The following is a 24565-nucleotide window of genomic DNA, read 5'->3' as shown; positions in this document are numbered from 1 at the left end:
GTTTCAAGATCGATTATAACCTGTATGAATCAGATATGTAAACTAAAATTGTTTTGGGTAATATCAAGAACAAAGATCAGCGTCAATAACAGTGATGACGGCTGAACCAGATCCAATAATAGCGGAAACCCTAAAGACTCTTTCAACAGAAGAGATGTGTATAGATTACACAGTCTCCTGCTCTGATACCAATTGATGAGATAAAAACTCTAAAGATCGAATAGATTTAAACAGATAATAACAATCAAACACAAAATATGAATCAAGAATGTGTCGAATGATTATAAGTCACAGCCTCAGAAGAGTTCGATAAAGAACTGCTACTGTAGAGGTGTGTAGGGTTTACAATGACACGATTAGCGAATACACGATGCATTCATGCACCTTAAATAGTAAAACCCTAATCATTAATCACGGGTGGACAGGCCCAACCCGGATACACAAAAAAACTAAGTAAAAGGCCCAAAAGACGCAACATTAAATACCCAACAACCTTAATCCAACATTATTACCGTTACGACTGGGACGAGAGTTGCAAGATTGATTATTCGGGTCGGTGTGGAGGATCGTTGGAGAAGAGGCGTGATCAAAGTGGGTTGGTTGAGAGGGCCGATCATGTTTGAGACGAGATTCCTCTAAAGCGATCATTGAACAAGCTTGAATGAGAGTAAGGAATGGAGTCCGATGACGAATAACGGTAGAAATATTGTTAAACCTCGAGAGTCGAAGTGTTAAGAAGATGAGTGAGAAGGGTCTGCCCAGGAACCGGTGAACCAATGTTGGCGAGCAAGTCGACAATTGAAGTCATCTTAGAACAAAAATCCATAATGGTGCGATCAAGTGTCATGGAGCGGAGCTCGTTTCAAATTCAATGACTTGGGCTTCTTTATTACCGTGAAAAAACTCTTTAAGTGCTTTCCAGATCTGCTGAGCGGTCCAACCATCTTTGAGAGCCATCATGAGGAGAGGTTGGGAGATGATTCCATAGATCCACATATAAACCAAATTATCAAGTTTGAACCATTCTTTATTGTTGGCGGTAGTGGAAGAGGAGGTGTCGTACAAGTAACCCATAACTCCGTAAGCTTTGCAATAGGTAGAGAAAAGAACATGTCAAGCAAAGAGCAAGAAAGAGAGGAGTGTCAAGAAGAGAGGGGTCGATGGTTGAAATTGGGAGACAAAATTTAGGGTTAGAAGGAGAGGGGCTTTGATACCATATTAGGGTAAATATTTTCCCATAATAAGAATGATTTCATTAATCACAATACATAATGCAATACAACATCGGCCTAACACTAGACTATACAATCAACAATATAAGCTAAGCTAATATACACTAATAACTTATATATATACCTCTATGAATAGTGATTGTCATATTCATCGTAGAATGTGTTTGAGATGTAATCAATGAGAGTTGTGAGTTTAGTTAATTATTTTGATTAGATATATTTACTTTTTGTAACTCTTCAGTATGATTGATAATGTCTTTTAACACTCAAATCACCGTATTGATTGTGTTCTTATTATTTAATATGTCAAATCAAGCTTTCATGTCCTAACAAGTGGTATCAAAGTCAAACCATAAAGATTGAATCGATTAGTTTATGGAATCATGTTCTTATTTTCAATAAATCGATTAGTTTATGGAATCATTTTCTATATAATTCGAATGATTTTGATATGTTGATTTATGGAATCATGTTCTTATTTTCAATAAATATTGGATCTTATTTGTTTCAAGCAATCTTATTGATCCAGTTCATTTTTGTTGATCCAGCCCGATTGATATTGATTTAGCCCAAACTTTTAATCCAGTTCCTATACATATGATTCGATCTTACTGATCATCTATTTTTGGACCAATAATTTTGATCCAATAATTGAAGTGTCTGGTTCATATGTCTCGCTTCTTATTTCATTCATCGAATCTCACAGTTGAAACTCAAAATCGATTCCAATGGATTACTCATTTATCGTGGGCATCTCTAATTTGAAATTTTGGACCGATCTTCACGGATACGAGCTTAAAACGTTTGATTCAAATACCTTGTTTATCGAACAGATATGTTTTATTATTTTGTGAATCAAACTTGTCTTCTACTTGATATGTGCGATTCATTCACATTTTGATTCGATTCCTGAATCAATTTGCTCTTAAGAATATTAATGTGTTCGTTGGTGAATCAAGATTTCATATTGATTGGTTGTGGTGATGAATCGAACATGAAATTGGTAGCTTTGGAATCGATTTGATCTGGATAAATTGTTGATGAACAATAATTTTGCTGAATTCGGTGGCTTTGGATTGCTGTTGTGATTTCCAATACTAAAGTCAAAATTGACTTCGGTGATCAAAAGTTAGTAAAAATTGATGTTGGTTTGATAGATTGGAATCGAGATGCTACCCATTGCTTCGTAAGGTTTCTGTACATTTGATTGGTATTCACAGATTCGTGATATCGTGAGTTAATGAAGTTCTTAAGCTGCAACGTAAAAGTCAAGATTGAGTTGATGATGGTCAAAGGAAGCTTTACCATATGTTGAAAGTCAAAATTGGTTCACAGTTGCTTCTTACTTACCGAAGTGATTCAGACTTTACAGTATATCAAAACTGATGTGGATGCACTTCCGGTTCAAGAGAGAAAATCACTTCAGGCTTTGTATCAAACGCTCTTCAGGCTTGGAAAGATGTGTGATTCGAGCCGATGAAATTTTTATTACTTACGTCTTGTCTTGTTGCTAAGTTTGTAGTAAATTCAATAAAGTGAAGGGAACGAAAATATTGATGAAAGAAATCGAAGAAAGAAAATTTTTCCTTATTCTATATTCCTTAGTTTGAAGGAAATGATATTTATTATTATTATATATATATATATATATATATATATATTAAAATTGTCCAAAGTTAGGAACAGTAAAGTTCCTAACCTTTTGGCAAAATTAGCCCACCTATTTGCTGGATATTGGAATTGTTCCAGTTCTTATTGAAATTGCAATTTGGTCCTTCGTCGATGCGACCGCTTCTTTTTTGTTCTAGATCTCTCCAGTCTCCACTGCCTAATTCCTTACACTTCTTCAACCACTGTTCATTGGGTGGGTTAGTTTAATCCAGGTTAAGCACCGCCTTCTTCATCCTATCGGATTTCACATTTTCTACCGCTTCATCTCACCGACTTTTATCACCGTCTACTGCTTGCTTTTTTTATTGTTACACAAAAACAGGATGACGCTTTCTCGACCGCTTCCTCTACCACGTCCCTTTCCGTCGACCTTCTTGCTCTCCTTCTACCACGTCCCTCCTACCGCTTCTTTTGGTCCTTCCACCACCGCTCACCCAAATCGAGTCTCCTCCTCACAAAACCAAAACCAGGTGATTCTCTCTCTCTCTCTCTCTCTCTCTCTCTCTCTCTTTATCTATTCTTCTATCTATTTCTTTTCCAGAAATCGTATCCCTTTCTTTCTGTAATCGATTATGGCTCCACGCATTTTTCTTCCCGGTGCGGTTTCTTCATGTGTGTTGGTTGTATCTGGACATCTCCTTCAAGACGACATCAAAATTAGGTTTCTACGACTCCTACTAAAACAGAGGCTCCACCTGCAGCCACAAACTCCATAGATGACTTTGAAGCACCAAAGGAGCCAAAGAAATCCGGTATGTAATGACCATTTTGACCCTTTGTAATTCTACTTTTGCAAGAATTTATACGTTCTTGATTTGTTTTTTTCAACTCCAATTTTCATTCCTTTTACAGGAAAGATTTGAATAGCCAGACACGTAAATGGAGATCGATAAAGCAATCAGAGAGACCAATGATGAAAAGCTGAAAACCAAGTATAATAAAGCCGTCAATGTTATTCAACGACCTCTTGCTCTTTACCCGTAAGTTTCAGTTTTACATGTTCGATTACTACGATTTTGTTTTGACTTTTTAGGGTTTCGTTTTAGTGAAACGATTTGGGTTTTCTAGACCAAGGAAATTTTGTTGGGTATGTTCAGTTTCTCCAATTTACATTGTTCTCATGTTGTTTCTCTGATCAAGGTGTAATATTTTTGGTGACTTGGGGATTTGTTCTGATCGTCTTTTCACAGGAAATTGAAAGTTGTTTTGATGCACACCAAGTGCTCGCAAAAATGCTTCGAATGGTATTTCTTCTTTTTTATCTGAAAGCTCCATAAAAATTAACTGCTGTTATTGCCGTTATTTTGTTGCTGCATATCTCTTAACATTTTTTTTACATGACAGGCCAACTAACACTTGAAAAGAATGGGAAAGTCCTTGACTTTTTCCCTGGGGAGGTGTCAGCTGATGACATTAACGATATCAAGGTCTATCATAAACCTCTCATTTTGCAACACATTTTGGATGTCGTAGTAAATACTAAATATAAAAACATGTTCAGGAGGCTTGAGGAGAACATAATATAATTCTTACAATAGCTTATCAATACTATTGATTGTAAAAAATCTGGTCAAAATAAGAACAATAACATTTCATGATATATATTTTTTGTAACTGATTACCATATTACAAGAAATTTATTTTAATTTGACAGTTAGTAAACAAACTGAAATTTAAATATTAAAAATAGTTAGAAGGATATTAGGAATATTTTTTTTTCAAAAAATCTATAACTTATTGAAACATAGTTTTATAGCCGTTTAAAAACTATTTTTTTGGTTTGTCAAAATAATCTAACAAAACAAAAAATTAAATATCTTAGTTTAATATGACAAATATAACATGGTATACCAAATACAACCCAAATTTGATAATAAGGCTAAATAACTTGCAAATTGCAACATGACTTTCGTTTGCCAACATTTGTATGTAAGATGTAAAGACCACAAAAGAGGAAGTTTTCTTAGAAATGAAGGGAGACCATATCTCCTATCACAAATTATCCACTTTCTGTTGGAATCTCAATTCCTTAATTCCCTCCATTGTCTTCCACTCACCCTATTTCCAGGAAAAGCAAAAGGAATACCATCAAGATGTTGGGTATCTTTTTGTAGTTTAATATTATAAGCTTACTCCAGCTTATATATATATATATATAGCATATATCGAGTTATGAATATGCAGTACAACACAAACACAGTGTAAACCAATTGGTTTTTGAGCGATATTTCCAATTATAAATCAAAGAGATATTTTGATATATTTGCCTGTGTTTATACAATTGCTATACTAGAATTGGTATCAGAGCTTTGAAATCAATCAAGAAGAGCTGTGAAATCAAATAAACTTATCTGTTTAGAAGATGTCTTCTGTTGAAGATGATGGAGGTGCTGGTACTGCTACTCCTCCGGTCAGAATCAAGGAAGTCGGAACCACATCGGTGGCTTGCCCGATGTTAACCCAGACAAATTACACTGTCTGGGCTCTACGCATGAAGATCGTCCTGCGTATACACAAGGTTTGGACATCGATTGATCCAGGAATAGATAGTAATGATGATAAAAACTACCTGGCAATCGGATTGTTGTACCAAGCAATGCCGGAATCATCGATCATGCAATTGGGTGATGTCGAATCTGCTAAAGCTCTCTGGGATGCAATCAAAACTCGACATGTAGGCGCCGATCGGGTAAAAGAAGCCCGACTTCAAACCCTAAACTCCGAATTCGACAGATTGATGATGTCAGAGAAAGAATCAATCGACTCCTTCGCCGGGAAACTGTCCGGAATCGCCTCCCAATCAGCGTCACTGGGAGAAACCATCGAAGAAACAAAGATGGTGAAAAAGCTGCTAAAAACAGTACCAAGAAAGTTTCTTCATATCGTCGCCTCCCTCGAGCAAGTGCTAGATTTAAAGACGGTACCTTTCGACGACATCGTAGGGCGTCTGAAAGCATACGAAGAAAGAATCAGAGGAGATGAGGGCGGAGACGGGCAACAACAGGTGTTGATGGCTAGAACGAGTGGTGGTGGCGGATGGAGAAACGAAGGTGGTGGCGGTTCTGGAGGATCATCGGGGAAGAAGGAGTCGAATAAGGGAAGAAAAGGGGGTTCGGGGGGTTTTAATCGAACCGGGTCAGGTGGATCCGGTGGAGCCGGGTCTTCGAATGGATCCGGGTCAAAATCAACCCGACCCAATTCGGCCCAAAACAATAATAAGCCCAATAACCGGCCCAATTCTACTTCAGACTCGAACCGTAACCTGAAAAAAGATCTGTCAAAAATTATCTGTTACAGATGCGATAAATCGGGCCATTACGCATCCAAATGTCCGGACCGAACCCAAAAATTCCAAGAAAGTAATTTTACTGAACACGACGATGCCGATGAAACAATATTTCTACACGAGTCCGTATTTTTGAACGAAGAGAAGGTGATACCGTCTCGATACAACTCACAAGAAAACGATGTGTGGTATTTGGACAACGGGGCAAGTAATCACATGACGGGAAATCGTTCATTTTTCTCCGAACTCGACGAAGGAATAACCGGAAAGGTCAAATTCGGTGATAATTCGTGTGTCGAAATAAAAGGGAAAGGCTCAATTGTTTTTCAAGGAAAATCGGGGCAACAACGATTGATAACGGAGATTTATTTCATTCCGGATTTGAAAAATAATATTTTCAGTCTCGGACAAGCAACCGAAGCCGGGTGTGATATTCGGATGAAAGACAACTATTTGACGATGCATGATGCCGACAACTGCTTATTAATGAAGGTATAAAGAACTCCATATCGCCTTTATAAAATACAGTTGCCTATTGGAGTACCTATCTGTCTTCATTCGAGACTGAGTGATGACACGTGGCGCTGGCATGCAAGACTTGGACACATCAATTTCGAGTCAATGAAAAAGATGTCCAAGAAAGGTCTAGTCAAAGGGTTACCCTATTTTGACAGTGAGAATCAATTGTGTGAATCTTGCTTGGTGGGCAAGCAAACAAGAAAGTCATTTCCATTAATGACGACGTACAAAGCAACACGACCATTGGAGCTAGTTCACGGTGATTTATGTGGTCCGATAACACCGTCAACGAAGGGTCAAAATCGATACATTTTCACACTAATTGACGAATTTTCACGGTATATGTGGATTTTTCTCTTAAAAGAGAAAAATGAGGCGTTTTTACACTTCAAAAAATTTAAACCTTTGGCGGAGAATAAGCTCGGAAAGTCTTTAAAGGTGTTTCGAAGTGATCGAGGAGGTGAGTTTACTTCGCTCGAGTTTAATTCCTTTTGTGAAATGAATGGAATCAAACGCCATCTTACCGCCCCATATTCACCACAACAAAACGGTATTGTGGAACGAAGAAACAGAACACTTATGGACATGACACGAAGTATCATGAAGGCGATGCATGTTCCAAACTATCTATGGGGAGAAGCGGTAAAACATTCCACAAACCTGATCAACCGTGTTTACACAAGAGTACTTGGTGATACAACTCCGTACGAGAAGTTGTATAAAAGAAAACCTAATTTGGAGAACGTACGCATCTTTGGGTGTTTAGCGTATGCAAAAGTTGAACCGGTAAACGTGAAAAAATTGGATGCAAGATCAAGACCATTGGTTCATCTTGGTTCTGAACCGGGTACAAAAGCCTATCGGTTATTTAACCCGGTTACACAAAAAATAATCGTAAGTCGAGACGTTATTTTTAATGAAACCAAAGGATGGAATTGGGTTAACGAAGCTACACCTGACAATGAAGAACCAGGATCATTCATAGTACCATGGGATTTACCGGAAGATGAGGCAAACAACAACCAAGGAAACGATGTAAACAACGAACCAAACGAATCGGATCACGAGATTGAAGACGGAGTGGAGGTACAAGAAAATGAGCAACCAAGTCCGATCAACAACAACATGAACAATGTTCAAAACCAAAGGCCCACAAGACAAAAGGTGCTTCCAATTCGATTACGAGATTATGTGCTTTATGTTGATGAAATTGAAGAACTTCTCCTAGCAACCAATGACGAGCCGGTATCGGTTGAAGAGGCAAAGAAAGAACCAGAGTGGGTCAAAGCCATGAATACAGAAATCAATTCGATCAACAAGAACAATACTTGGTCTCTCGTAAACAAACCTATGGGGGTGAAGCCCATTGGACTCAAATGGGTGTTCAAGCTGAAGAAAAATGCAGATGACACCATAAACAAACACAAGGCGAGGTTGGTTGCTAAAGGGTACGTACAACAACCTGGTATTGACTTTCAAGAAGTATTTGCTCCGGTAGCTCGCATCGAAACCATACGGTTTCTCATTGCCTTAGCCGCTACCAATGGATGGGAGCTTCACCACTTGGATGTCAAGACGGCTTTCTTACATGGAGAGTTGAAAGAAACCGTCTATGTGTATCAACCGGAAGGCTACATAAGGAAAGGCGACGGGCACAAGGTGTACCGTCTTTCAAAAGCACTATATGGTCTTAGACAAGCACCGAGAGCATGGAATACAAAACTTGATGAGATTTTGAAAGGAATGAAATTTCACAAGTGCATGAAAGAACCATCGGTGTACCGGAAGAACGAAGGATCCAACTTGCTAATTTTAGCAATCTATGTTGATGATTTGTTTGTCACAGGTACAAATTTGAGCATGATCAAAAGGTTCAAATTTGAAATGTCCAAGAACTTCGAGATGTCTGATCTTGGAAGATTAACTTACTACCTGGGCATTGAAGTCAAACAAGAAGAATCAGGGATTACTATAAACCAAGAAGCGTATGCTAGACGCATTCTAAAAGAAGCCGGTTTACACGATTGCAATCCGACCCACATTCCCATGGATCCAGGAACCAAAATGTCGAAGGCCGAATATGAACCCGAAATCGACCCGACACAATACCGAAAGATGGTAGGATGCCTTAGATATCTCTTGCAGACAAGACCCGATATGGCATATGCGGTTGGAGTTGTTAGTCGATACATGCAAGATCCAAGAGAATCACATGGTGTTGCAATCAAACACATCCTAAGGTATTTACGAGGAACAACGGGATACGGAATCAAGTACAAGAGGATGGGACAAAATCGAATAATTGGTTACAGTGATAGTAGTCATAATGTTGATCCAGATGACGGAAGAAGCACAACCGGTCACATTTTCTACTATGGGTTGTCTCCAATAACATGGTGTTCTCAAAAGCAAGATACTGTTGCTTTATCATCTTGCGAGGCGGAGTTCATGGCTGCAACTGCGGCTGCATGTCAAGCAATATGGCTTCAAGATTTGCTAGGCGAAATCATGCACAAAGCACAAGAGAAGGTGGTCCTAAGAGTTGATAACAAGTCAGCTATCGAACTCACGAAGAATCCTGTTTTTCACGGAAGAAGCAAACACATTCACACGAGGTTTCACTTCATTCGTAAGTGTGTTGAAAAGGAACAAGTGGAGGTGAAGTACATTCCAGGTGAATAACAAAAGGCAGACATTCTCACAAAACCATTGGCTCGAACCAAGTTCAAGACAATGCGGGACTTGATCGGGATTGAAGACATCTTTAGAAGGACTTAAAGATTGGCGGTGATCGGGAATCTCTAGAAGGACTTAGAGATTCGGGGGTGATTGTTGGAATCTCAATTCCTTAATTCCCTCCATTGTCTTCAACTCACCATATTTCCAGGAAAAGCAAAAGGAATACCATCAAGATGTTGGGTATCTTTTTGTAGTTTAATATTATAAGCTTACTCCAGCTTATATATATATACAGCATATATCGAGTTATGAATATGCAGTACAACACAAACACAGTGTAAACCAATTGGTTTTTGAGCGATATTTCCAATTATAAATCAAAGAGATATTTTGATATATTTGCCTGTGTTTATACAATTGCTATACTAGACTTTCTGCATCCAAAATCTAATGTTTCCCTCTTTATCATAAATTAATAAAAAAATTGATATTGTTTCAAAAGGTAAAATGCTTGAATTTGATAGCAATTTAACATGCTGTTTATTTGTTTCTTAAACTTTCTAATAAAAATATCTCATTAGCTTAAATCAGTATATTCGTGTATAAGAAAATGGTAAATCGCATCATATTATTAACACTCACGTGACATTAGTTTTTGATAATCTTTTTGAATGTTGGAACGTTTCTGATGCTGATGTCTTATTTTTTGGTTTGTTAGACTTCAGGCTTCTAATGCAAACAAGTATGGGGTGGACCAGGTGGTTAAATTAGTCGATAAAGAAAGAGCAAACCTGGAGGTTACAAGGTTTCTTTCAAGAATTTCATTCGCACATTAATTCAATATATGGTGTTTCAAAGATATCGTTTTAAATAGATTAATTGATTTAGGTAGGAGTATACGTCAGACATGAGTGAAAAAAGTTGCATTGATCGTATGTTTCTTGCTTATTCTGATATAATGCTTAATTTGATGCTGATAATGTGATTGTTGTGAATAAGGTATCATCAAAAAGTTCTACTACTAGCGAATAGAGTAAATTAAAAAAAATGGTCCTTTCAATTTCTTAGTTTTAGCATGTTAACTTCAAAATGGAAGCCCTTTTCAGTTTTGGTCCTTATTTCAAGGTTTGAGGGACCCAAATCCATATGAAACCTTAAAATAAGGACCAAGAGTGAAAGATGTTTCTGTAGTGACTACTATATACTTTTTTGAGCATTAGATAATGAATCCATAACCTTTGAAGATTCAGACAGATATTGAGATGAAATGCTTTCAGTTTGATGGACTTCATCACATTAAGGTGTTTTAGTCTCATTTTTTAAACTTTTATCTTTTAATAACTTCCAATTTTGATACTAATTTATAATTTGTAAATCGGCGCTCACGGATGGCTTTCACTAAACAATTACAAGTTAGTTATTTGAATTATGTAATCACTTCTATTAACTATTAAGAAATGGCTTATGTAACACTTAAATGTTATTATTACTTTTGGAGATAAGTTGACACACATGCTATTTTTTTTCTTGAAAAAGAAACTATTTATCAGATCTTCCTTAGTTTTTTTTTTTTTTTTTTTTTTTTTTCAGAAATGGTATTGAGTTGGAACAACAAAGCCTCCGACAAAAACAAAGATGGTTTTGAACTCGGAACGTAAGAACCAGATTTGTTGATGTAGAGTCTGATTACTTTTGTTCTTATGGGATCATCATTCAGGTAGGTAACGACCTAGATATTGTACTACTACTAATACTAATACTATCCACATAACATGCATGATTCATGATGAATAATGTAGTATTAATTTATAGTTACGGGGTGGGTGCAATTCATGCAGAATACGGTTGTTGCAGTAGCTGGAGGGTATAAGTAGCAAGCAGTGGAATTGAGGCTTGTACGGGACAAGGAAGTGCTTGATTGAACAAAGGATATTGTGGTCCCATGACACTCTCTTGGACTCCAACAGATCGTAGTGGAATTTGGCATATCTTATATCAAAATAGGGAAATGGATTTTCATTTTAATGTTTAGTTCTCTGTAATTTGGATCCTTTTTTTCTGGAAAGGTCAATGTCCTTTATTTTTACCATTTTAAGCATCAAAATACTAATGTACATTCATTTTTTACCGTGTTTGTAAAAGGGCGAATTGCAGAGAATGACAACACACTTAACTCTGGCTACCAATTAAGGCAATGTAATATACTTGCACACAAAAACAACACCTTCCAACCCCCGCATCGCGGGGGGGACGCATCTAGTTATTATTATTATTATTATTATTTAAGTTTTTTTGTTCCAGGATTAAAAGAAAAAAGAAATAAAACTAGAAGATTAAACTAGGGAGGAAATTTTAAGTATCATTCCGATTTTTTAGAGCCTTTTCTATATTGTTACATATCCTAGAGCCAATCGATGTTTATTGATAATAGAAGATTGAACTTTTTAGAGTTCTTTATCCTAGAGCCAATTGATGCCGATCGATGTTTATTGATAATAGAAGATTGAACTTTTTAGAGTTCTTTATCCTAGAGCCAATCGATGCTTATTGATAATAGAAGATTGAACTTTTTAGAGTTCTTTATCGTTGCTTCTCTTTATGATGTTACAAATGAACTTCTTATCTGCTAAGATGCTTTTCTGGATTTTAGAGTCACGTCATCCATTTTGAACATTGAACATTGAGGGGGAGAATGTTAGGATGCGAAGTTCTCATGGAGGATGAAAAAGAGAGGATTTGGAAGACCCAATTATGCATGTGAGCTTTTAGCTTATGAGAGAGAGAGAGAGAGAGACTTATACATGCACATTTATAAATAGTGATTGTCATATTCATTGTAGAGTCTGTTTGATCGAGAGAGGTAATCAATAAGAGTTGTGAGTTGACTTAATTATTTAGACTATATCTAATTATTTTTTGTAACTCCTCACTATGATCGATAATGATTTTTAACACCTAAATTATCGTGCTTATTGTGTTCTTATATTTCGCATGTCAAATCAAGTTTTTATGTCATGGTAAAATGATAATACATTTATTTGAGAAATATATTTTTAAAGTTTTATCGTAATATCTACCGTTTAGAAATCATACAAACTAGAAGATCCATTTTATTAAATATATATGTTCTATGGAAAAATATGGTGTTTCTATTTTCTATTTGTATTTTAATAATTAAACGATCCTTAAATTTCTATGTATATTATTTTCTTTAATAATCACTACTAGAATATAGGCATTTAATGACACGTGAACCATAACACACAGTGATTTATGATACTAAAAAGTGCGTGTCATAAAAATAATTTCATCTCTCCTAAAATTTAAAGGATTTAGGACACACATTTTTGTGTGCCCTAAACTAGTGTCCAAAAAAAAACACGAATTACACCTATAATAAAATGCGTGTCATCTAAGCATGTCGTTAAATAAATTTTAATGAAACGCGTGTTCCATCCTTTAATAGGGGGGAAATGAAATCCCCAAAAATTAAAAACCCTGCCTTGTTTCCACCGGCATAAAACCCCTTTCTCATGTCCATGGTTTGACCTAATAACAATTGTGTAGCTTTCAATCTTTCTTGATCCCTTTCTTCCCTCTCGATTCTCAAACCTCCACCGCTTCACTTCCTCACATCGAATCTCCAACTTTTCATCTCCGACGCCATCCTCCTACACCTTCGCATCTTCGTCGCTACCCTCCCACACCTTCGGCTCCACTGTCACTTCAGGTATGTACCGTTCTTCAGTTTTTCCTTTTTTCTCTCCCCAAATACGCTGAAATCGTGAATTTATGGCTAAAATCAGGTTATTATTTGATGATTTATGCTGAAATCGATCATTAGTTGCTTCATTTTTTTTTTCCTTTTTTCCTTTGTTCCGACTCATCATTGACTTTTTTCCTTTGTTTTGAATCATCATTGAGTTAAGGTGGGTAAGGTTAGTGAGAAGATGACTGATGTTCGACCACAACTGCTACAGAAGCCTGAAAGCATTACAAATGCCTGTTCAGATTTGAGAACGAGGGTTATGATTTGAGAGAGGATTGGAAGAACTGATGAGGGGCATCTAGATGATTTCAGAACCTCCTCTCAACTACTCACAGTATATGTGCTCATTTTCTAATTCAAACTTTAATTTTAAGATACGTTTATTAAGGGCATTGTAGCCTGAAAAGTCTTATCTGATGATAGCAGTGAAAATTAGCTACAAGTAGATGAAAGTAAGCAACTGGTAATTTTTTAAATAACAACCTAATTCCATTTGTATTGTTTCGTTATATAATGATCTGTGTTATTTTGTTTTGTTAAAAAATAGGCCAAGAAAGCAAAGCAAGATGAGAAAGAAACAAAAAAGTTGCAGGATAGATGTGTCGGAGACTGGAAGTATATAATAATCGGGGTCCGAATGGTAATTTCTCCAATTTATATGATAGATGTGTCAAAAAGGAGTTGTTTTTGTTGTTAAAAATCAAAATTTCATGATATTAATGAAATTGTCAACCTTTTACGAGTTAAAAATTGTAATTTTTTCATAAAATCGCCCATTTTTTTAAAAAATTGATCGGTTTGGGTAACATTGTAAAAAAAGTTGTAAAAATTTGCCCAGATTAAAATGATTTTTCAAAAGTTGAATTATATGTATAAATATGTTAGATAGTCTAGACAAATCTTTAGAGGTGTATAAGAAGACTGATGGTTGCAACCAAAGAAGGTTTTGCATGTTCTGCTCATGTTACTTTCATTAAATAAAGTTTTGAATTTAGTATATACTTTGATTGAGATTTGCATTTAGTTTTCAAAAAATTGATGCAAACATCCAGAGTTGGATATGTTTGTGAAGTTTCTATCAGATGCTGATAAAAACTTGCATCCCCCCACCCTTTTTGGCTCTCATTCCTTGTGCTACCACGTGTCATCAACACCAAGAGTCTTTTGAACATCAAACAAATGAAGATGGGATGCTCTACTATAGTCTCTGTGAAGTTGAGGTGAGTTGACTTTTAAAGTCGAACAAACAAGTTTTCAAAGTTCAAATTCAATATGATTTTTTCAAAATTTGATATGGATCGATGACGTACATTAAACTTCATGATATGTAGTTGACTCCATGAACGGGCTAATGAAAATTCATAACAAAATTCCTATGAATTTTGGATTTCAAATAAATAATTTGACCTAGAAAGTCAAAGTCAACAATTCTAAAAAGGTTGTTTTTTGTTTTTTCTTGCAGGTTTTCAAGTATAGCAAGCACTGTAGAGTGTGTGATAAGTGTGTTGATCAATTTGACCACCATTGCATGGTATATACAATGATTCAAACACATATTCCCTTTATTTATACAAACAAAATCTAATAATGAATTTTAGTAAATGTTTTGTTTGTGACTTTATGCCTATTTCAACAATTTTATATTGTATGCATCAAGGCCAAACCAATGTATTGGCCAAAATACCCCTGTATGATCTAGTATGCTCAAGAATCAGATTAAAGTGATATTGCTAATTAACATATGATACTAATAGGTCACACTAACAACAACTTGATATAATTGATTATTTATTAGAAATTGATTTTAATAAATATTCAATAAACTCTGATAATTAATTGGAAATTATTTATTTCATAGACATAATAATTTTCATTAGGTAGTAACATTACATAATTCATATGGTATGAATTAATAAGACATGCACATCATTTTGGACTAGATAAATTCTTTTGTCTTTTACCAAAAAGTTAAAGTTGATATTTTATAAACTTGGTTTATAAAATATAAAACTTATCTCTTCTATTTTGGAGATATGGACAAAAATTGACTTGGATAGTCAAGGCACGACTTTGAAGTTTGAATAATCAAAAGTAATGTGTAAACTATACAATCATGGGGGACATGTTGGTATAGTGACAAGAGAGCTTAAATGGTGAAGAACTTGTGTGTAAAAGAATCACTTTATGAGGCTTTCATTTGGATGTCTCTCTTGCATGCTAAAACCGTATGTGCTCTTGCACTTCTCATTCTATCTCACTTTTGGTTTATAACTTGAAAGATTACTTCCTTTCTTTTGCTCTTATGAATTTCATATTGGTTATGAACTTCAAGCTTAAGAGTCTTAAGAGTTTTATATAAAAGAACTAGCATTCTACATCAAAGTTGAGTCATTGTTGGTGTCTCTTAAGTTCATCATTCTTCATCAACTTCCAAGCCTCCCAAGAGGACCCAAAGAACTACAAAGGTTGTTATTTCTTCATCTCTTCTTTGGTTGGTGTTTATATTTTTCTACAACTTACAATATGATCCTAGGTGGGTTTAACTTGTTTATGTTATTCAAAATTTTTAAGTCTTCAATTTCCTAAAAATCATGTTTTTGCTAGTTTTTGAATAAAAACTCAACAATTGGTATCAGCGCCACCTTACAAGTTTGGTTAGATTTTTTTATTTTTGGAAATCTTAGTTTTTGGAGAATATGGATAACTTGTTTTTGTATAAAAACAAGTTCATTGATATTTTCGATGACAACTTTATAATTGTTATATTTTTTATGTGAAAAAAATTTCATCCATCTTTTGTCATTTAAAATTGTCTTAGAAAAACGAAGGTTGTTTATTGTGTATGTTGATATGTATGATGTGCATAAACTAGCTAATGACCATTGTGTTTGTTGTGTTGTTGTGTTTGTTGTTTTTTTTTATAAAATGGTTGTAATAATTTATTTATTTATATGGTGTGTAATAAATTAAATATGTTAGTTTTCTTGGTTTATTTTTGTAAATAATAGATTAGTTGTTAGAAATAATTTATTTGTACAAAAATGTAACAAGAAATGAAGTTGGAGCCATTTTTTTTGAAGACTAAAGAGCAATTTTCGAGTTTAAGAGCATGCTGAAAGTTAGTGACAGTTTCTGAAAAGTATGACTAATGTTGTTTCTTAAGGACTGTTGGAATTTTAGCGTCAGTTGCTGAAATATTGCTTTAAAGAAACTTTTCCAAGCAAATGGTGTTTTCTCAAGTGGGAGCTTCTACAACATTACAAGAAGATTTTTTGGTCCCTTAAAATGTCCCTTTAGGAATGGACTTGACATTTTTTGTGTTGGCTCACAAAACATGTCATTAGTTGGTTGTGTTTATGCATATTTATTTTTATGCATGTTTGTGTTGTTTGTTTATGTAATTATTATGTGTGATTGTTAAATTAGTTTTTCACATGCTAAAATAATTTTTGGACAAAATAAACATTACATGGAATTTTGTTTCCAAAATTTATAATGTGGACATAAGATTTAACAAGTTATTGTCTTAAAATAAAACCTGGTTTTATAAAAACGTTAATAGCGTTAAATTTTGAAATACTCAAATATAAGTTTTAAAATGGTGATTTTTGTAACTTATACAAACTCCAAATATATAAGTAATAAAATGAAGTTTTATTAAAGATATAAAAAGTTCAAATGCACTCAAACTTAATAGCGGTTATTAAAATTGAATCGTGTTAAAATTATATAAAAACTAGCTTTTTATATAGAACCTTTAAAAATGATTTTCTTTTGAAAATTGGTACCATGGTTTATTATATGCATGTGATAACCATGATATCATATGTTTTTAAAACTAGAATTATAAAACATATAAAAGACCCTTTTACAAACCTCAAATCTATGCAATCCATTTTGAAGAACACTCGCACATCTCTTGTATGCACTAGTACGATAAAGGTCACCTAACCACTTAATGTTATCTTTTGATGGCCAGGGTGTCTTTGGGATTTTCTGTAACCAAGTTATAGTCCGATTACACATGTTTTTGAAATTGGATGTTTTGATCGGAAATCTTTTGTGATAAAGGTTACCTAAGCAAGAGAGTTCTGAGGCATATATGGGATCAAACATGTCTAATTAAATTTGTTATTAGCGAACCTATAAATCTAGGAATTATATAGTAGGATATAACTGATAATCGATATCTACCGGGCTGAATTCAAATGGATGGGCTAAACGATACCTAAGCATTTATTAGTTTTGCAACTTGGATCCTAGACTTTGATAATTAATGTTTTTGGAAGCTAAAAGGGTATTAATTATTAAAGAGTTTAAATATTGAAAATACTAAACAAATGTTGTTAAAATTTTGTAGTTAAATAATCCATTCTCATTACCATGAATTGTCGTTTTTATTTAATGACTTAATGAAACAATAACATTCACTAGATACAACTTCAATGAATGGGTTCATGTCTTAAATCTCGTGAGAGATATGAAATTGTATACACTTAAATGTCCTAGTTCTAAACTATTTGCTTTGAGCAATACACCTGAACATGATACCTAGTAAAGGCATCCCTGTGATGCTAAATATGCTTCTAACATCAAATTGGGAATAGTTATTCCTGACTTCCAGGAAGTATTGAATAATTTAGTTATATATCTGATGATATAACAAGTTAAGCAATATTCTAATAAATACAATGATATTTTGTTTTAAAGTAGTTCAAACAATGGAATAATGCAAGGCTAAAAGAGTCACCTTATGTGATCTAAGAGGCCCATGCTTTATGGACTGAACACCTTTAAGCCCAAGAAATCCAATAAGGCCCACATAGATGGATCTTGTTTCTTTTGTGGAGAAACTGGACACTGGAAGAGGATCTACTCCTCTTATCTAGAAAGAAAGTCTGGAAGAGACTAGTACTTCAGGTATCTACACTTAGGTACTTGGTACTTAAATGTTAATCTAATATTTGTAAATGACTTGTAGATATTTACAAAAGAGTAACCAGCTGAGCACAATCAAGTTGAAACTACACTCTTGGAGTTTAGTTTATTAATTATGCTAGGAACATAATGTACTTGTAATATAAGACAATGTTTGTTTTGGAACAATGTATGTTCTAATTTAGCTTGTCTATATATTTGTCTCAGCCAATTTATGAATGTTTGACTATTTACTTAAATCATTTTTCATAACGATCAACTTCATATTCAGAAATGATTAAAATTCTATTTATGAGACAAGATCTCTTAATAATAATTATAAATTAAATATCATTATTTTATAAATAACAAGTTCTATATGCAAAATACTTTTGACTTAACCTTGTTTTAATTCAAACTCATCTTTGACATTGTTATCTTTATTATATAAATGACATTCAAATATTCCAACTTCAAGAAAGGGATCCTTGAAGGAAAATAATGTAGTTTATTTGACATATGTAAATCTTATTTATATATAAAAGATTACTAATGATATTTTCACTAAGTAGTAGAGAAAATAATTATTAAGAAACTATACACTATGGTGTATGGCTTCCTTTCTAATAAATGTATAAGAATGAGCACAAGATACCAAATAAACTTTATTAATAACTATATCAGTTTCATTTATATTTTACATGGTAAAATATAATTATGAAATCTTTGTTTAAGTTTTCAAATATAAAGTTGATATACAAACTGGTAAAGACTATCTAAATCCTTAATGATAATAAAGGATGAATTAAATCTTACTTGATATGATTTACTTTCTAATTTGTAGAAATGTCCTCCTTTTATTTACTTGGGATAACACCTAGAACACTATCAATTGGACCTTAAGTACAAACACCAAATAACTAGTAGATATAACATTTTCTTCATAAGATTTTTGTATGGAAAGGCTCCATCCATACCTTACTTAAATATTTTATGAACTTAAAGCCTATATTGGACTGAAGCTTTTAAACCCAAAATCTGCTGCATACATATTTGTATAATACTCTAAATGTGGCTTATATTATTATATTCAAACCCAATTAGAATAAGTTCTCTTATTTCTTAAAAGCCGAGTTAGCAGAAACCAAGCTTCTAATGACAAAACAAGTGGGAGATATATGGAACTTGAAGCAGCTCAAGAACCATAACCTGATGTAGTTATAGTTGGCACTAGTTTTAACAAGGATTGTTAAATTTGAATAATAGCTATTCACAAACACAAATTGTTCGCATTAGTGGTAGAAATCATCTTTGACTTGAGAAATGTGGAATCTCTCATTGATAAGCTTTTATTGATGATTTATAGCAAATCCACCAAACACGAAGATGCTATGTTAGATCTTGAATCTGATAAACGACTTAGAGTCATGAACATGAGATGTAATCCACAGATGATAATCAAGTATGGTCTTGATTGAAATTCCTCCCTATAGCAAGGCTAGAAGGAGTAAGTGATTCTTCTAGAAAGAATACATTACATGGATAACCATACACATTTAAAGCAAGACTTGTTATAAAAGGTTTTTCTCATGGTCATGTCATTGACTATGCTCCTTATCATACTCATGAAATTGACTATGATCAAACATTTTTCACAAGTAGCTATGATTAGATCAACAAGGATATTATTTACTATAAATTCATATTCTTAATATGAGATATAGCAAATAGATTTCCAGAAATACTTCTTTTCTTAATAGACATCTACTAGAAGATATATATATATATATATATATATATATATATATATATATATATATATATATATATAGATTAGCTTGGAGGTTTTCTTAATCCATGTTATCTTAACAAAATGTATAAAGCTTCAGATCCACTTGCAAGTATATAAAACAAACATCTCAATGTTGTAGTCATCATTTTAATATGAAACCACAAGGTATGCTTTTATATCAAAATGAATAGAACATGTGTGTTTACTAAGAACTAATGGGAGCATACTGAAATTCCTAATCTTGTATAATTGAGACCATGCCAGACTTTTTTACCTTCACTCGGAATGTGTTTCTAAAATGAAAGACTTAGGAAGAACAAGATACATTCTTGGAATGTAAAATCTATAGGGATAGATAAAATGAATGTTAAAAGTTTTATATCCTTTTTGCATATATTGGCAATATCTTGAAAGAGATCAAGATGCAAAATTTATTTGGAGGAACCTTGGTATTGTCACATGGCACTAAGTTTGAGCCAACCTCAAAAGAACCTAACTCATAGGATTGAACTAGTTGAAATGATTTATATTCACTTTTCTTGGAAAATGAATCCATCATTTATGCCATAATATGCATAAGACTTGGTATATGATCATGCTATGAGCATATCATAATATACCAATTAAATACATGGTTAAATCACCAGATGACCATAGGAACATTCTAAGAGAACTTTAGAAGAACTAGGAGAATGTATATGAGACAATTAGTTTAGAATAAAATCTTCATGTAAAGAGCTACATAAGATTCTAATTTCTAAACAAATATAAATAATTATGAATTATAATTGGATTATGACTTCATTATGGGATGAAGAAAAAGTTTAGTTGGAATGAGGTCCAAGCAAAACAAAATGACACAATCTACTACAAAATAAGAATACACTAATTTTGAAGTTGAAATCTAATATGATTGGATGAATGAGTTTATTGAAAAACTATTTTGATTTTTACCATTCAAGGATCACATAGAAATCTTTGTGACTTCGAGAGTATACTTATTCGAGCTAAGATATTCTATGTCATGAAAGAACACCAATCCTATACTCGAAGATATTTAACTATACCTAGAGTAAAGTCAAATATGGAGATGATAGTATTCGCAAAATTCACACAAATGAAGCTTAGTCGAACCCATTAATAAAACCATTCTTCTAAGCTAAGTATGAATGGTTACACTTCAGCTATAAGACTTTATTATTCTAGAAATGAGATTTTTATTTGGATTTAGTATTTGGATATTGGAACATTGTGACAACAACTAATATATAATGTGTTGATATATTGCGATATGATCAAAACATCAATACTTGCTGTGTTCTATATTAACATGTTTAATCCATGAATAGTCTTATTATTCTAAAAGTTCATAGTTGGTTGTAATTGTGGGAGAAATTATGAAATAAGACTAATCTGAATTGGATTGGTTGACTTTCACTGGATGAAGGTATGCGATGGGTTGTAACCAAGTTTCATAGGTACTTGTCAGAGAATTATTATCGAGCTGACCCATATTAGGATCATCTCATGGATCGCTATCATGAATGATAATTGATTAAAAGGTACTATCTTTGTATCCTTACCACATGAGATACATAGTGGGACTTAAGTGTAGGGAGTACTATGCTTAGATATGGTCACACGCTGGTCCTTAACCAGACAGTTACAAAAGCCATTTTTAGGTATGGTATGAACTATGCAAGAGGCTTATGTAGTCAAGATGAGATTTGTTCCTCTTATGTGTTGAGAGTTAGACATATAAGGCGCCTTACGGAAATTTGAACACCTAATGAGATTGATCGCGATCCGTATCTCATGTTTAACACGATGTCTGTGATAAAGGGATAACTGATAAACTTACCTTATACACCAATTGTAGCTTGGAGCTTTTTAGGAATTGGGTGTTGATAGAATGGCACAAAGTCGTATGTTGATAGGGGCACTGAAATGTTCCTAGACGTTCATCATTGTTTATATCAGTCTAATACGAGTCTTGCGCAAGTGGGAGATTGAAAGATCTAGTCTGCTAAAGAATCAAATTAAAGTGATATTTCTAATTAATATTATGATACTAATGGGTCACACTAACAACTTGATATAATTGATTATTTATTAGAAATTGATTTTAATAAATATTCAATAAACTCTTATAATTAATTGGAAATTATTTATTTCAAGGAAATAATAATTTTCATTAGGTAGTAACATTACATAATTCATATGGTATGAATCAATAAGTCATGCACAACATTTTGGACTAGATAAATTCTTTTGTCTTTTACAAAAAAGTTGACGTTTATCTTTTATAAACTTGGTTTATAAAATATAAAACTTATTTTTTTTGGAGATATGGCCGGAAATTGACTTGGATAGTCAAGGCATGGCTTTCAAGTTTAAATAATCAAAAGTAATGTCTAAACCATACAAGCATGGGGGACATGTTGGTCTAGTGATAAGGTAGCTTAAATGGTTAACAACTTGTGTGTAAAAGAATCACTTTATGAGGCTTTCGTTTGGATGTCTCTCTTGTATGCTAAAACCGTAAGTACTCTTGCACTTCTCATTCTCTCTCACTTTTGGTTTATCACTTGAAGATTACTTCCTTTCTTTTGCTCTCTTGAAGTTCATATTGTTTATGAACTTCAAGCTTAAGAGTCTTAAGTGTTTTATACAAAAGAACTAGCATTCTACATCAATTTGAGTCATTGTTGGTGTCTTTTAAGTTCATCATTCTTCATCAACTTCTAAGCCTCCCAAGAGGACCCAAAGAACTACAAAGGTTGTTATTTCTTCATCTCTTCTTTGGTTGGTGTTTAAATTGTTCTACATCTTGTAAGATGATCATTGGTGGGTTTAACTTGTTTATGTTATTCAATATTTATAAGTCTTCCGTTTCCTAAAAATCATGTTTTTGAATAAAAACCCAACACCCCGTGTGTTAATTTTGACTAAAATACCCCTATTTGTGACTTAATGCCTATTTTTGTGAAGTTATGTGTATGGCCGTGCCTTAATTTCTATTCAACCCTTACAACTCGTATACATCATGGCCAAAGCAAGGTATTGACCAAAATACCCTAGTATGTTATTTATTATTATTATTTTTTTACTATTTTAGTAATAAATGCTAAAATTTTTTTGTAATGGTGTTACTACATCATTTAAAGTGTGTGTATGGAAATTATCTTAGGGTGTATCCATTTTTTTACAAGTCATGTTTTGACATGTTTATCCAAAATAAGATTGAGAAAGAGTTGGAGAAAGCAAAATTAGAAGTTGCATAATTATTAGGTCTTCTTAGAGTGTATCTAAATTCCAATCGCCACCATCGATCTAAGTCGACTTCGATCCAGATCAGGGTCACCAAGGGTTGTTAGTTCTACACGAATATGTAACCCATATTAGCAATGTATTATTTTTGTTTATCATTTGAATGATTACTTGTATGGAATATTATAATTTGTGCAATGTATTTTATTTTCTGTGTATGATATTTTATTTTATAATATGATACATTAAATGTGTGATGTTATTTGAAAATTAGTAAATCTATATATTTTTTTTAAAACATTTAAATTATGACACATAAAAATGTGTCATCTTTCTTTATGACATGGGATTTAATGATACACATTGCGTGTCGTAAATGCATGTAATAAATGTGCATCGTAAGGTAACGACACGTAAATGTGTGTCGTCTTCCTTCATGAGAGGGGCTTCCTTGACACGCATTTGTGTGTCATCTGACCCTTTTATGACACGCAATGTGTGTCATTAAAGGCTATTTTTCTAGTAGTGAATAATATAATGACATGCATTAGAAGACTATTTACTTATGAACATTATTTAAGAGATTGAGCATAACATAAAATAATTTATCGAAACTTTTGATACCTTTCATAATGTATCATAATATAGATAAACCTCATTTCTAAATAATGTTATATAAATCAATAGAAACAAATGATTCAAGAAAAAGCTTCCAAAACCTTTTTTTTACAAAAAACAAAATTATGAATGAATGAAATGATGAAATGATCAAAATATCAACAGACACATATGCATGTTATAAAGAATAAAAAGTAATAAAAATACTACTCATTGATTCATTTGTTTTTTATTAGTCTTATCTTGATTACCAATCAAGCCCTTATCTAAATCACAATCAGGAACCTTGTGTAAGGACACTTAGAATATGATAATGCAAAACCTTCACATTGACACTCTCATCAGCACCAACATCTCTAACTAGCGCTGATGTGAAGTCAAGTTTAGAATGTCGTGTTAAAACTTCATAAATGTAATCTATTATATATATATATATATATATATATATATATATATATATATATATATATATATATATATATATATATATATATATATATAGATACATAGTTAGTTAACAGATCTGATATCTTAGGGATATCGGATATATTCTATTGTTTATATAGATTAAGTGATATCGCTGGCTTGTAGGGATTCACATGTGTTTACTTTTCAGTATATACTAGGGTTTGTATCATTAGTTGATAATCGAAGCCTAGAAAGCTTTGTGCTTGTTCTCTTAGTGAGAACCTTTTCTTAGTGAAAAACCTTTGTGATACATCTTGTGTTCTTTCAATACTTTCATTGTTAATCATCATAGATCAAGGGAACCTACAACTGGTATCAGAGTAGGTTATCTTGTTTGATTAACA

At 33.3% G+C, this 24565-nt stretch overlaps 1 long non-coding RNA gene across 6 annotated transcripts; it reads left to right on the top strand.

Moving 5' to 3' along the window:
• Window positions 1–3046: 3046 nt before the first annotated feature.
• Window positions 3047–11573, top strand: LOC145107398 (uncharacterized). 6 transcript variants are annotated; one of them, XR_013707845.1, is made up of 9 exons: window positions 3047–3115; window positions 3226–3655; window positions 3756–3883; window positions 3950–3990; window positions 4094–4147; window positions 4248–4330; window positions 10106–10192; window positions 10978–11104; window positions 11226–11573. It is a non-coding gene; the product is annotated as an uncharacterized LOC145107398 (long non-coding RNA). The 6 variants fall into 6 exon arrangements; XR_013707849.1 differs by having other exon boundaries at window positions 3069–3373; window positions 3445–3655; XR_013707843.1 differs by having other exon boundaries at window positions 3069–3655.
• The last annotated feature ends 12992 nt before the right edge of the window (window positions 11574–24565 follow it).

Source organism: Lactuca virosa, chromosome 4, assembly GCF_052849685.1.
Source record: "Lactuca virosa cultivar CGN04683 chromosome 4, Lactuca_virosa_CGN04683_v6, whole genome shotgun sequence".
Taxonomy (NCBI): Eukaryota; Viridiplantae; Streptophyta; class Magnoliopsida; order Asterales; family Asteraceae; genus Lactuca; species Lactuca virosa.
The sequence above is the reverse complement of the archived record's forward strand: the minus strand, read 5'-3'. Positions and strand labels throughout refer to the sequence as shown.